The sequence below is a fragment of the Podarcis vaucheri genome (assembly GCF_965113315.1).
Source record: "Podarcis vaucheri genome assembly, chromosome: 7".
NCBI lineage: Eukaryota > Metazoa > Chordata > Lepidosauria > Squamata > Lacertidae > Podarcis > Podarcis vaucheri.
This window is the reverse complement of record NC_138765.1, coordinates 54,345,634-54,361,213: the sequence shown is the minus strand read 5'-3', so window position 1 is coordinate 54,361,213 and position 15,580 is coordinate 54,345,634. Positions and strand designations below refer to the sequence as shown.

The 15,580-nt window shown below is 45.4% G+C and overlaps 1 protein-coding gene across 5 annotated transcripts in view; it reads right to left on the bottom strand.

Annotated features, from left to right (window-relative positions):
- Positions 1-13,434, bottom strand: part of KIAA0513 — a 59,598-nt gene extending 46,164 nt beyond the window's left edge. For 2 of the 5 annotated variants that reach the window (XM_082232973.1, XM_082232978.1), the window contains exon 1: positions 13,308-13,434. The gene's annotated coding sequence lies outside the window, so the exon portion shown is untranslated. Of the gene's footprint in view, positions 1-11,877; positions 11,971-12,397; positions 12,422-13,296 lie in introns of those variants that run through there. The other 3 variants (XM_082232975.1, XM_082232977.1, XM_082232976.1) reach the window with 3 other exon arrangements.
- Between the last annotated feature and the right edge of the window lie 2,146 nt (positions 13,435-15,580).

The window sequence follows — 15,580 nt, the reverse complement described above, 5'->3', positions numbered from 1 at the left end:
GCTAAAATGTGGATGGTCACCAACTTAGTAAAGGTAAAGGGACCCCTGACCTTAGGTCCAGTCGTGGCCGATTCTGGGGTTGCGGCGCTCATCTCACTTTATTGGCCGAGGGAGCTGGCGTACAGCTTCCAGGTCATGTGGCCCGCATGACTAAACCGCTTCTGGTGAACCAGAGCAGCGCACGGAAACGCTGTTTACCTTCCCGCCGGAGCGGTACCTATTTATCTACTTGCACTTTGATGTGCTTTCGAACTGCTAGGTTGGCAGGAGCTGGGACCAAGCAACGGGAGCTCACCCCGTCGCGGGGATTCAAACCGCTGATACAGTGGTGCCCCGCAAGACGGAAAACTCGCTAGACGAAAGAGTTTTCCGTTTTGGAGGTGCTTCTCAAAAAGAATTTCCTATGGGCTTGCTTCGTAAGACGACAATGCCTTGCGAGTTCCTGCGGGTTTTTTTTTTTCATTTCCCCCCCTTTTTCTAAGCCGCTAAGCCGCTTATCAGCTGATCCGATCAGCAGATAAGCCGCTAAAAGCCGCTAAAAGTGCAAATCCGCTAATCCGTCAATGGGCTTGCTTCGCAAGACGAAAAAAACCGCTAGATGAAGAGAATCACAGAACGGATTCTTTTCGTCTTGTGAGGCACCACTGTATTCTGATCGGCAAGGCTCTGTGGTTTAACCCACAGCGCCACCTGCATCCCTGGTCACCAACTTAGATGGGTGTAAAAGAGGATCGGACAAATGCTGTTCTATGTTCTATGATCTTTTGGCCTGATGCAGCTGGACTCTTCCTAAATTGTTAGGTTATGTTCCAAGCTCACCAGCATGGCATACTTGCGAGTAGCAAATAACTCCTAAGCAAGTCCTTCCATTGCTCACAGGCCCCGAGAGATGATTTGTACAGCTCAGAGCAAAGTCATATTGCAGCTACATCCTACACAATGATTCAGGTATAACAAGCATTTTAAAGCAAAGGGGGAAAGGATGTAATGCATTTAAATTCATTAACTTTTTAATATAAAAATCAACAACTCTACAAAATTAATCTACAGCTTTATACAGAATTGATATTGTGTGTATCTCTCGCATTTAAATGCTTTCAGTTTTTGTCTCCATATCCATGTGTAAAAAAGGATATACTTAAAATGCATTAAATATATGGGCTTCCCATAGATATCTGGGTTGGCCAATGCGAGAACAGGATGCTGGGACTAGATGGGCCTTTGGCCTGATCTAGCAGGGCTACCCCCTTCATGGATCACTGCCTTGCCGTGGCGAAGGGGCTTGAAGAACTCAGAGAAGCTATGAACTACGCCGAGCAGGGCACACAAGATGAACAGGTCATAGTGGAGAGTTTTGACCAAACGTGATCCACCTGGAGTAGGAATCGGCAAGCCACTCCAGTATCCCTGCCAAGAAAACTCCATGGACAAAGACAACAGGCATATAAAAGTTATGACACTGGAAGATGAGCCCCTCAGGTCGGAAGGTGTCCAACATGCTACTGGGGAAGAGCGGAGGACAAGTACAAGTAGATCCAGAGCTGATGAAGCGGCTGGGCCAAAGCCGAAAGGACGCTCAGTTGTGGATATGCATGGAAGCGAAAGGAAAGTCCAATGCTGTAAAGAAAAATATTGCATAGGAACCTGGAATGTAAGAACCATGAACCTGGGTAAGTTGGATGTGGTCAAAAATGAGATGGCAAGAATAAATATTGACATCCTGGGCATCAGTGAGCTAAAATGGACGGGAATGGGCGAATTCAGTTCGGATGACTACCATATCTACTACTGTGGGCAAGAAACCCGTAAGAGAAATGGAGTGGCCCTCATAGTCAACAAAAGAGTGGCGAAAGCTGTACTGGGATGCAGTCTCAAAAATGATAGAATGATCTCGATACGAATCCAAGGCAGACCTTTTAACATCACAGTAATCCAAGTTTATGCACCAACTACTGGTGCTGAAGAAACTGAAATTGACCAGTTCTATGAAGACTTACAAAACCTTATCGAAGTGACACCAAAGAAGGATGTTCTGCTCATTATAGGGGATTGGAATGCTAAAGTAGGGAATCAAGAGATAAAAGGAACAACTGGCAAGTTTGGCCTTGGAGATCAAAACGAAGCAGGGCAAAGGCTAATAGAGTTCTGTCAAGAGAACAAGCTGGTCATCACAAACACGCTTTTCCAACAACACAAGAGACGACTCTACACATGGACATCCCCAGATGGGCAACATCGAAATCAGATTGATTATATTCTCTGCAGCCAAAGATGGAGAAGCTCTATACAGTCAGCAAAAACAAGACCTGGAGCTGACTGTGGCTCAGATCATCAGCTCCTTATAGCAAAATTCAAGCTTAAACTGAAGAAAGTAGGAAAAACCACTGGACAGGTAAGATACAATCTAAACCAAATCCCTTATGAATACACAGTGGAAGTGAGGAACAGGTTTAAGGATTTAGATTTGCTGGACAGAGTGCCTGAAGAACTATGGATGGAGGCTCGCAACATTATACAGGAGGCAGCAACTAAAACCATCCCAATGAAAAAGAAATGCAAGAAAGCAAAGTGGCTGTCCAACGAGGCCTTACAAATAGCGGAGGAGAGAAGGCAAGCAAAATGCAAGGGAGATAGTGAAAGATACAGGAAATTGAATGCAGATTTCCAAAGAACAGCAAGGAGAGACAAGAAGGCCTTCTTAAACGAGCAATGCAAAGAAATAGAGGAAAGCAACAGAATGGGAAGAACCAGAGATCTGTTCAAGAAAATCGGAAATATGAAAGGAACATTTCGTACAAAGATTACCATAATAAAGGACAAAAGTGGTAAAGATCTAACTGAAGCAGAAGACATCAAGAAGAGGTGGCAAGAATACACAGAGGAATTATACCAGAAAGATATGGATGTCTCGTACACCCCAGGTAGTGTGGTTGCTGACCTTGAGCCAGACATCCTGGAGAGTGAAGTCAAATGGGCCTTAGAAAGCACTGCAAATAACAAGGCCAGTGGAAGTGATGGTATTCCAGCTGAACTGTTTAAAATTTTAAAAGATGATGCTGTTAAGGTGCTACACTCAATATGCCAGCAAGTTTGGAAAACTCAGCAGTGGCCAGAGGATTGGAGAAGATCAGTCTACATTCCAATCCCAAAGAAAGGCAGTGCCAAAGAATGCTCCAACTACCGCACAATTTCACTCATTTCACATGCTAGCAAGGTTATGCTTAAAATTCTACAAGGAAGGCTCAAGCAGTATGTGGACCGAGAACTCCCAGAAGTGCAAGCTGGATTTAGAAGAGGCAGAGGAACCAGAGACCAAATTGCAAACATGCGCTGGATTATGGAGAAAGCCAGAGAGTTCCAGAAAGACATCTACTTCTGCTTCATTGACTATGCAAAAGCCTTTGACTGTGTTGACCACAGCAAACTATGGCAAGTTCTTAAAGAAATGGGAGTGCCTGATCACCTCATCTGTCTCCTGCGAAATCTCTATGTGGGACAAGAAGCTACAGTTAGAACTGGATATGGAACAACTGATTGGTTCCAAATTGGGAAAGGAGTACGGCAAGGCTGTATATTGTCTCCCTGCTTATTTAACTTATATGCAGAATTCATCATGCGAAAGGCTGGGCTGGATGAATCCCAAGCCGGAATTAAGATTGCCGGAAGAAATATCAACAACCTCAGATATGCAGATGACACAACCTTGATGGCAGAAAGTGAAGAGGAATTAAAGAACCTTTTAATGAGGGTGAAAGAGGAGAGCGCAAAATATGGTCTGAAGCTCAACATCAAAAAAACGAAGATCATGGCCACTGGGCCCATCACCTCCTGGCAAATAGATGGGGAAGAAATGGAGGCAGTGAGAGATTTTACTTTCTTGGGCTCCATGATCAGTGCAGATGGTGACAGCAGTCACGAAATTAAAAGACGCCTGCTCCTTGGGAGAAAGGCGATGGCAAACCTAGACAACATCTTAAAAAGCAGAGACATCACCTTGCCAACAAAGGTCCGTATAGTAAAAGCCATGGTTTTCCCAGTAGTGATGTATGGAAGTGAGAGCTGGACCATAAAGAAGGCTGATCGCCGAAGAATTGATGCTTTTGAATTATGGTGCTGGAGGAGACTCTTGAGAGTCCCATGGACTGCAAGAAGATCAAACCTCTCCATTCTGAAGGAAATCAGCCCTGAGTGCTCACTGGAAGGACAGATCGTGAAGCTGAGGCTCCAATACTTTGGCCACCTCATGAGAAGAGAGGACTCCCTGGAAAAGACCCTGATGTTGGGAAAGATGGAGGGCACAAGGAGAAGGGGACGACAGAGAATGAGATGGTTGGATGGTGTTCTTGAAGCTACTAGCATGAGTTTGATCAAACTGCGGGAGGCAGTGGAGGACAGAAGTGCCTGGCGTGCTCTGGTCCATGGGGTCACGAAGAGTCGGACACGACTAAACGACTAAACAACAACAACAACAACAGCAGGGCTACACCTACATTTTTATTAGGAAACGTGTATTATTCAACTCTTTACTCACATACTTCAACAACTCACTGTATGTCATTCCTGCAAAGCAGCTCTCCTTTGCAACCGCAAAGCATAGATAGCATACAAGAATTAGGGACCGGAAACGTATGGCTGATAGCCTTCCAAATGCTGCTGGACTTCAACTTATATCAGGGCTTCACTGAAACCCGGGAGGGCCAAAGAATTCCCCAGCCCTTTGGTAAATGATACATGAAACCCATTCATTATGAGAACAGGAGAGACAAAACAGCATTCCTTCAGTGTGGTCCCCTTGCCTTAATATCTCAAAAGCTCCAGCCCTTCCTCTTCCTGCTGAGTAACATGAATAACAAAAGCAGAATAAGGCCTTGTTTGCTCACTGATATACTGCACTGTGTATTTTACAACTTCCCCCTTTCTTTCCTGATTGCTTTACAAATACATTAAGGTTGTTTTAAAGCTGTTACTTACCTCTTTGTTTATATGCACATGGTGGGCAAGCATGCTAGCCCTTGAAATTCTCTCTCAGATTCAAGAGCAGCTGATACTATTAAATCAGCACCCTGAGCTGGAACTGGCACCATTATAGGTATATACTTATTGTACATTTGTAAGAAGATGATCTTTTGGTGTGGCAGCACTATAGACATCAGGCAGGTCCCTACACAGTACTGTTTTTGGCCTCTGCTAAAAACATTTTTGTTTAGGCAAGCCTACCTAGACACATAGAATGTTGACATGTTTTAATCTGGTTTAATTAATCTTGTTTAATCATTTCTGAATGTTTTAAATAGGTTTCTTTTCTTACCAATAATTTTATCGTTTTATTATTTTTGTAAACCTCTGTGAGGTTTTATTACAATCAATTTCATGATCATGGTATTATCATCAGCCACTTTGAACTCAACATTTGCTGTTGGAAAAGGACTGGGCAGGAGGCAAATCACACCGGCAAAACAAAGGAAAAAAATATTTTTATGCCAACACCTAAGAAACTGTCTGCTTTATTGGGATATCTGAAACACACAGTAAACAAGAAAGATCTGGAACCTGCAACAGATGAGATCACTGCAGACAGACTAGTCACAGGAAGAAACTGGATATCAGATAAACCGGTTAAAATTTTGCAATGGTATAAAAAAAAAGTGATATATGATATAGCATTGTCACAACATTTATGCATTATAAAAGAGATCTTGAAAGATGTGCACCAAACAAATTTATTGAAGAATGGAGTTTGTTAATTATGAGGAATATAAAATTCCAATACAATGTTCAACCTCCTACATTATTTTCACTTGTATAATTTGACACTCTTCTCATATAATTTGACATTCTGCTTAAAATATCACAGTAACCAAGGACACACACACAAATCTGTATAATGTTCCTTAGACCATAATTGACTTTTTGTATATGGATGAAAGATTATGAAATTTTGGGTTGTATTCCTCCAACAGAAGACAGAGTCACCCATAGGAAAGTACAGATACCCTTGGGGAGTTGAAAAACAGGACATAACGACACAAGGAAAGCCCTGCTAGATCAGGCCGGTCAAATCCAACACTCTCTTATCATAGGGGCCAACAAAATGGCTATGGGGCACCTGCAAGCATGATGCAAGTGAAATAGAACTCTTCCCCACCTGTGATTCCCAGCAACTGGTAGCCAGCAGCACACTGCCTCTGACAGTGGAGGGAGAACATAGCCATTGTGGCTAGAAGCCATTGATAGGCTTGCACTCCACGAATTTCTCTAATAAATACCTGTTGTTACTATTTTAACTTTTTGTACATTTTAAACTTCTGTTGCAATTTTTTCTTTATAATTTTATTGTCTTTTGTAAACAGCTCTTGAGGTTTTTCTTCTACAACCAATTAGTGTATAAATGTTATGAAATAAAATAAATAAACAACCCTCTTTTAAAGCCATGAGTTGGTGGCACTCACTACCTCTTGCAGGAACGAATCCCATAGTTTGTATCTATGCGCTGAGTGAAGGAGGAACTGCTTTTGTCTGTCCTGAATCTTCCTTGGTTTTCCCTGAGTTCTAGTATTATGAGGGACAGAGAAATACTTATCCACTTTCTGAGCACCGTGCATCATTTTTATACACCTCTATTGTATCTCCTCTTAGTCACTTTTTTGGCTGAACTAAAAGGCCCCCAGTTGTAATCTTTCTTCACAGGGGAGCTGCTCTACCCCCGTGATCATTTTGTATCTGTCCCCAACACCTGGCCTGCACAGGTGTGCCACCTCTGATCTCTGAACTGTAGAGCTCCCACTTTTAGCTGCACAGTTTAAAAGCTCCTGGCAGGAACAATTAACACCATACCTGCCTGAGGTATTATATTGGACCGTTGTTTCTTCAGCTTGTAAAACGGCCTTGTGTATAGTAATATAGTAAGGCAGCATACAAATTAAAAGGGAAATGAAATGAAATGTCCAATCCATTTAGCTTCAGCCTTTTCAGACCCAAGATTCAATTTTAAGTTTTAACCCAAACATGCCTAGGGGACCCTTTTCTTAATCTTTTATCATATATTTGCATGGTGGTAGTGCTCCTGCTGTGAGCCACCTTGGATCAGACCAAATCCCCCAAGCTGAAGAACAGTGATCTTATCCATTTACACAGTTATGACTGTCATGTGCAAATAAATTCATTATGCATTGTATAAAGACATCTACCTTTTTGTCTGTCCTGAACATCAACATAGCTCTCCAAACCAAATCTGACACTTGCTCCCAAAATAAAGGCAAGAAAGAATCACCTGGAACTTTAAATATTGGAAATATTTCTCCTGGAAGGAGATTTTTCAGCTTCAAGTAGGAGGCCTCTCAAAGGTCCCCACAGCCTTCAACAGTTAAAAGTGCTTCTTCCTATCCTATCAGGTCCCAGGATACTGCAATCCCTTGGGTTTCGCACTTGTAAATGATTTGGCTCAAGAACAAAAAAGCAGTGGTGGTAGGAGGCTGCTCCGGGCCTTTCTCCAAAGTACACGTCCTTCCAGATTTATAACCAGGACTTGACAGGGTGAATTGCATTATCGTTTTGATCTAACCTGGGCTTTTTGCTAAATTTGCGCAGAGAGTGCCAGCTTTTTTGTGATCAGAGAGGAACCTCAGAACATGCTGTCTCTTGGAAAATGCCACCTTGAAAAATGAAGCCGGTTGTCCCAGACGTGGCCAGGAGGATACTGGCCAAGGCTGGCTTGGGAAAAAAAGAAAGGAAGAAAATGCAAAGGGAACACTCAGGACCACAGGAATAGTAAAAGTACTGGCACAAGTCCCATTTGCAAGGTATTCATATTCCTAGCATTAATTTAAAGCCAGGATGGAGAACCTGTGTTCCGGTCCTCCAGGTATCACTGGACTGGGACTCCCATCATTCCTGACATGCTGGCAGGGGCTGATCTGAAGGGCCACAGGTTCCCCCGCCCCTGCTCCAACCTAACCCCAATCTCATGGATCCATTTTAACACAGAGGTGAAGTTGGACACTTAGCTATTCTCTACAGTGAGCACCTGCTCCATCCCACTCCATAGCAAATGATGAATTCCCTTTGGCACCAGCTTAAAACCTTTCATTTGCCCAGGCATCTTAAGTTATTGTATTTTCAGCTGGTAAAGTATTTTCATTCCTCTCAGATTTTTCATACTGCTGTTTAACACTTTCTGTTGCTTTAATTTTGAACTGGAGATGGCTCAGTTGGTTAAAGTGTGGTGCTGATAACATCATGGTTGCAGGTTCGATCCCCATAAGGGACAGCTGCATATTCCTTTGAGGGAGGTTCATGATCCTCGGGGTCCCATCCAACTGTATAATTCTGTGGCTTCATATTCTTATGTATATTGCCCTGAAATCCATTTTTGGATGAAGGTCCAGTTTATACATTTTTAATATGCACCTGCTCATCCAGCGGCAAAGGAAGCTGCTTGGGCACCTGGGGCGGTGCACCCAGGGGCGGGACGCACTGCGGGACCTCCAGAGTCTGCCTGCCTCCTCCCACTCAGCTGCCCTACAGCTGGGGAGAGGCAGCGGGTGGTCCATTTGGGGCAGCGCTGAGCCTGCAGGCGTCCAAGCCACCATGTCTCTCTCAGGAGAGATGCGTGGCTCAAGCGCGCTGTAGGCTCCACGGTGAGTGCCACCCGGCATTTTGTCACCTCCCCTCAGTGGTGACACCTGGGGCGGTCGGCACCAACCACACCCCTCTTCCTCTGCTCATCCTATTTTAAAGGTTTGGCTCCGGTGGCCTGAAGAATATAATCTTATGAAAAATTTCAATGATGCAGGGTCTACTTTTTAAAAGGGAGAAGGAAGAGTCATGCAAGACTCATATGAAGGAACTAGATATAGCCACTGTAGTGGGGGTGTTCTGTGCTTTGTCTCGAGCATCAACAGGCGTTGGAAGCAAGAGATCATTAAGAGAACCCAGAGGAGTAGATTAATGTTTGTGCTGATAGACTGCATCCATGTGAGCAAATACAATTGTACATAGTTGCCCCTATTCATGCAGTGTGAGACGATCCTGCCTATGTACACAGATCATGCTGCATCTAGACAGACCCAGTGAACAGTTTGAAAGAAAGGGCCTGATGCTGTGCTGTTGTATAAAGTGGGCAGGTGTGGACCTCTGAGCAGACTTTCCCTTGGAAGTTCATTTTGTTGTTTCTGAGTTTTCCAGAAGCACCTGATTGGCCACTGTGGAGAACAAGATGACGAACTAAACAGGACTTTGGTCAGATCCAGCAATGAACTTCTTAAACCCCTACATCCTACTGTAAAAACTTATATATGTTTTAAAATCTATTGTCTCAATGCAGGTACCATCCCACCCCCTCCGGCTTTTTACACCTTGGCAAAAGAGCCCCCATTTTCCAGAAATCTCTAACTTCATACTGTTTCATTTAAGAATAAAGAAGAGCCATTCTGGATCAGGTTAAAGGACCACCATCCTGTTCTCAAAGTGGCCAACCAGGTTCCCCAATGGAAAACGCCCCCCCTCCCCAGGACCTGAGTGCAAGAGCAAGTCTCCCCGCTTGGGATTCCCAGCAACTGGCATTCAAAAGCAGGTTGCTTCTGAGAGTGCAAGAAATACATATCCATCGGGACTAGCAGCCATTGATAGCTTTATCCTCCAGAAATCTGTGTAATCCTCTTTTAAAGCCATCCAAGTTGGCAGCCATCACTGCCTCTTCTGGGAGCAAATTCCACAGTTTAATTATGTGCTGCATGACAAAGTACTTTTTGTCTATCCTAAATCTTCCAACCTTCAAGTTGATCAGATGGCCCCAGGTTCTTGCATTAAGCAAGGGGTGGGGGAGACTTTTCTCTGTCCATTTTCACTCATCCCAGCTCACCTCAGCACTGTGCAGCAAAGTATCCTCTGCTCCATGAGACAATAGCCTGCTGCAAAAGGACTTTTGCCTGGCTTTCTCTCTCCTCCAGGAAATATATTGCAAACAACTTTTCTCTTCCCTTTGCAGGAATATCTTAGCTTCAGAACCATCCCAAAGCTTTTAATTAACTATTGTATAGAAACAGCATGCCAAAGCTTTGCCAAAATTCAAAGAAAGTTTCTTCTTGCTTTGTTGTTTTTAGAACAGCTTTTCCTAGGATCTTTCTACGTACCAGCTGTCACAACTGGGATCCCTCCCCACACTCATTTTCCAAAAACCCTACTGCCTAGCCAAGGCAAACACCAGCCATAGCAGATAAAAGATCTTGCAAGGATCAAAGGCAATTTGCACCTATTAAGAGTAATCAGGAGTGAAAGGTGAATAAGAGAACAAAGCTACAGTCAGCCAGTGGAAACCATTTTAATCCAAGAGAGACTTCACAGAAAGGAGACATTTATTCCAGAATCGGTTGAACCTGAAATTCTACTGAATCAACGCTGAGGATACAGGCTATCACAATAAACAAAGCCTCCATGTTCAGAGGCAGCCAATCTGAAAAGTAAGGTAAAGGTAAAGAGACCCCTGACCGTTAGGTCCAGTCACAGATGACTCTGGGGTTGCGGCGCTCATCTCACTTTACTGGCTGAGGGAGCCGGCATACAGCTTCCGGGTCATGTGGCTAGCATGACTAAGCCATTTCTGAGGAACCAGAGCAGCGCATGGAAACACCGTTTACCTTCCTGCCGGAGCGGTACCTATTTATATACTTGCACTTTGACGTGCTTTCGAACTGCTAGGTTGGCAGGAGCTGGGACCGAACAACGGGAGCTCACCCTGTCACGGGGATTCGAACTGCTGACCTTCCGATCGGCAAGCCCTAGGATCTGTGGTTTAACCTACAGTGCCACAGTAAACAAAGCCTTCATGTTCAGAGGCAGCCTATCTCAAAAGTACTGAATGCTGAATCCAGGGAATCCAGGGAAATAAGGTGCCTTAATGCTCCCCTAATGAGCTCTCCAGAGGCCTGACAGGCTTAACATAATAAGAGCTCTGCAGTTGGATCAGGCCAGTGGCCCATCTAGTCCACATCCTGTTCTCACAGTGGCCAGCCAGAAGCCTAAGGAGGCCCACAAGCAAGAATGGCAATAATTCAACACCTGAAGCCAACGGTTTAACCAGCCCTCACAGACTATTTCTATGCCCAGAGAAGACTCACAATTATACATACAGAGAGAATAAGCATTTAGGGAGGTTTAGGAATAACTGGACTTTCTAGGGTGCAACTGCAATTCAAAGTTCTCACAGGTCAGATAGGCTGCTCCTGTTCAGGAGCTAGTGTGCAGAAAACTTGCTGGCAGAGGCTGTCTAATGTCACGTGCCTCCAATTCAACGCCTCCCATCTCCACCAATTGCCCCATGATGTCAGACCCTTTACTTAGCAAGGACGAAGGCACAGGCTATCTACACACCATACATTGCTTCCCCCAAGAATCCTGGGAACTGTAGTTTATCCCTCCCAACACCCTTAAACACAGTTTATCCCTCCCAGCACCCTTAAACACAGAATCATAAGCACAGTGCCTATGATTCTTTGGATGGGTGGAGACGTGCTTTGCTTTACATGTATAGTGTACACACAGCTGGCTAGTGAGAAGATGCAGTCATGCTATGATGCCTGTCCTACCGAACATACTAAGCCTGTCAGCAGGTGGATAGGATACCTGGCTTGTCAGCTGCCATCTTGAAAATCATACCAAGTGGAGAGGAAAACAGTATTTTAATAGCTGTCAGTGGATTTTACACATCTGTGCTGCCAGGAAGCACCATATCCCACCCTCAATTAGTTATGCCCCAAAATGCCCCCCCAGGAGGGGGGTTCAGAGAAATCTTTTTAAAAGGAAAAAGTCAGGGCTGATTCGGACTCAAGATTCCAATCAAACCCATTTAAAGAGGTAACCAAAGAAACATATTTGCTCTACCTGTATAGATCAAGAAAGCCAATGTGGTGTGTCAAATCTCCACTCGGCCGTGAAGCTCATTGGGGGATCTTAGGTCAGTCACCAGCTCTCGGCCTAACCAACCTCACGGGCTGCAATGATATGGAGGGAGTGGGGAAGCCATCTATAATACTTTGAGCTCACTGGAGGAAAGGTGAAATATAAACGCAATCCACTATATAATTTGGAAAGTGGTTTGTCTGTCCCTTTGGTCTCTATAGGTTTGGATGCCTCTGGAGATATCACCACCAAACTTGGTCGCAAGGGTTCCCAAGGTGGGGGAGGGGTCTTCGTTGACGTTTGGAAGCCAGGTGCCATTTTGAATCAAGACTTCACTCCATTTTTGGTGTGATGGCTCCAAATTCACAAATGACACTACCCATTCCAAAAAACAAAACAAAACACACACACATACAATATTTTTCGGGTTCTAAAAACTCTTGGGCAGCGCCATTTATTCCCTGCTGTTAAAAAATAGTAAAAATAAATAAACTGCACTTACAGGGAATCTGAGGCACTCTTTACATGCTTAGAAGCACTCTCTTGCCCAGCCAGCTAGCCAATGCAATTTGAAGGGCTGGCTCAATGGATCAAACAAATACAGTGGTACCTCAGATTACATATGCTTCAGGTTACATATGCTTCAGGTTACAGACTCTGCTAACCCAGAAATAGTGCTTCAGGTTAAGAACTTTGCTTCAGGATGAGAACAGAAATTGTGCTCCGGCAGTACGGCAGCAGCGGGAGGCCCATTAGCTAAAGTGGTGCTCCAGGTTAAGAACAGTTTCAGGTTAAGTACGGACCCCTGGAACGAATTAAGTACTTAACCCGAGGTACCACTGTAAAAAACACTGCGATGGAATAAGATGCCTCAGACCACTGGTCCAGCTAGCTCTGTACTGGCTGCACAGCTGAGTGGCAGGCACTCTACAGAATTTCACACAAGAGCCTAAGAAGAGGCTGCTGGGTCAGGCCAAAGGCAAATCCAGCCCAGCATCCTCTTCTCCCAGGATGTATCTGGGAAGCCCAACACTGGAGAAAGACAAACATACACCAGAGGGCTGACAGCCATCTCCAGAAACTAAGCAGAAGGGAATCCATGCAACCCGTCACCAATAATGGATCTCGAACGGTAGGCAGGGGGCCTAGGCTTTTCCAGAAGCGCGCCCCTCCTCTCTGTGGAGCCCCCAAGCCCTTCAGCTTTACCCGCTCCCCTGTTTAAATCGCAGAGGGAACCACGACGCCTCTCACCTCTCTACTCCACGGAATGCAAGCAAAGGCACTCTGCATATGCCCCGTAGTGGTCTGTACGCTGCAGCGCCCGATTTGCAAAGGGAGTTCTCCAGCGCGAATCCCTGTATCAGTTTGCGCCCCACCCCCCAGAAAGTCGGTTGCGCCCACCTGCGCCTTACCTCCTGCTACAGCGCCCTCCGTGCGTCCGGCTGCGCGTCTTCTCCCTCTTCTTGCGAACTGAGCGAGCGGAAGGGCGCAGACTCGGAGCCGCGGCCGGGGAAGGAGGCGGCACAGTGGCTGCCACGTGAGAAGGTTCAGAGGAGGGGCCGGGGAAGCCTGAGCGGGAGGCGGGCGGGCGGGCAGCTCAGCTAAGGTTGCAGCCGCGCTGCCGGGGGAGGTGAGCGGACTGCTGCAGTCCCTCTCGCGTTAATAAGGTCTTAGCCACAACCATTCAGGTAGAACACTTTCAAAGCACATGGGCCCCCGGAAAAAAGAACCATGGGAACTGTAGTTTGCCTCTCGCTGCGCTGCAGTTCGCAGCACTCTTAACAAACTATAGTTCCCAGTATTCTTTGGGGGGACGGAACAACGTGCTTTCAATGGGCATTAAATGCATGGCGTGGGTGTAGCCTTAGACCTCCGGGGGTCAGAGAGGCTTGTTGTGGGGTCAATCTGCAGTGGTCTGAGCTGCGATTCACAAGCACACATCCTTGAGTCCAGTTGTCCCCACCTGAACATAAAACGGGTCTGCTGGTTCAGGCCATCTAGCCCAGCATCTCATTCTGGCAGTGGCCGACCAGATGCCTGTGGGAAACTCTCAAGCAGAAGCCCAACAGCTGGTATTCAGAAGCATTACTGCCCCTGACATTGGAGGTGGAGCATACCCATTATAGCTAGTAGCCAGTGATAGCCTTGTCCATGTAATTGTCCAATCCTCTTTTAAAGCCATCAAAGTCAGTGGCCGTCACTGCCTCTTGTGGAAGCCAGTTCCATAGCTTAGCTGCATGAAGAAGTCTTTTATCCATCCTGAATCTGCCAACACTCAGCTTCAATGGATGTCCGCAGCTTCTAGTGTTGTGAGAGTAGGAATAAAACTTTCCTCTATCCACCTTCTCCATGCCATGCATAGTTGCATAAACCTGCCTGTCTTCTTTCTTACAACATCCTGAGGGTAGGCCTGTCTGTCAGCTTCCTCCTCCTCCTCATGTTGCCTCCTCCCTGTCTTCCACCCTACCAGTTCCAATGAGCCACCATGGACACTCTCCAACAGGGATTTACTTTTGGAGACACCTGCATACACTTGTTCCACACTGGCTGCAGCCCTATGCACACACCTACTTAGGAGTAAGCACCATTGAACTCTGTACTTATGAGAAAACATGCACCAGATTTATTCATTCGATTTCTGTTTATCCTGCCTTACTTACTTACTTACTTACTTACTTACTTACTTACACACACACTCACACACTCTACTTTCTCCCCATTTTATTCTCACAACAACCCTGTGAGGTATGTTTAGGCTGAACGACCGTGACTGGCCCAGGGTGACCTGGTGACTTTAATGGCTGAGCAGGAATTTGAATCCTGGCATCCCAGGTCCTAGTCCTACACTTGAACCATTATACCACACTAGCTCTCACAACAAGGCCTGCAAGACAGCTCATGACAATTTTTGTTTTAAGCACTGTACAATAAAATCATAGCAATTGAATACAAATCAGGCTTAGCAATTCTAAAATCCATTTACCTAGGAAATAAATAATTGTAATAAAAAGTACCGTAAAGGTAATAAAGGCAGGATTTCTAGCAAAACCCTGTAAGGAAAGACAGAAGAACTGTGCTGTTCCTCAGCATTGTTCCCCTCGCCCCTTTCACAGCTTCCAGTTGCATCAGGAAAAAGAGCTTATTTCTCAATGCAAATGCGCCCTCTGCTGCAGGTCTTTTGATTTACAAACAAAAGCTGTCATGCTAGAAGCCAGTGATGGAAAGGCAGGTAGGAACATAGGAAGCTGCCTTTATACAGAGTCCAGACCCATTGGTCCATCTAGCTCAGTATTGCCTACATTGACTGGCAGCAACTCCCCAAGTTTCCAGACTGGGGGACCTTTCCCTGCCCTACCTGGATATGCTGAGGATGGAACTTGGGACCTTTGGCATGCGAGGCAGATGTTCTACCAAGGGGTTGAGGTTTTATGGGAAGCTGCTGCTGAATTTCTAGCACTGGATGGGTTTAAATGCACACTTTTTAGGGAACTACCCTGCCTAACCGAACACAGCAGGCTTTTCTTCCAAGTAAGTGTACATAGGATCAGGCTGCACCATGCCAGCCACTATGTTTTGTTATGATGTTAGCTTTGATATTCTTCAAGACTGAAGAAGCCTTGGGGCATGCATTGGCCTCTATCAGTGTTTTTCAACCAGTGTGCCGTGGCACCCTGAAGAAGAAGAA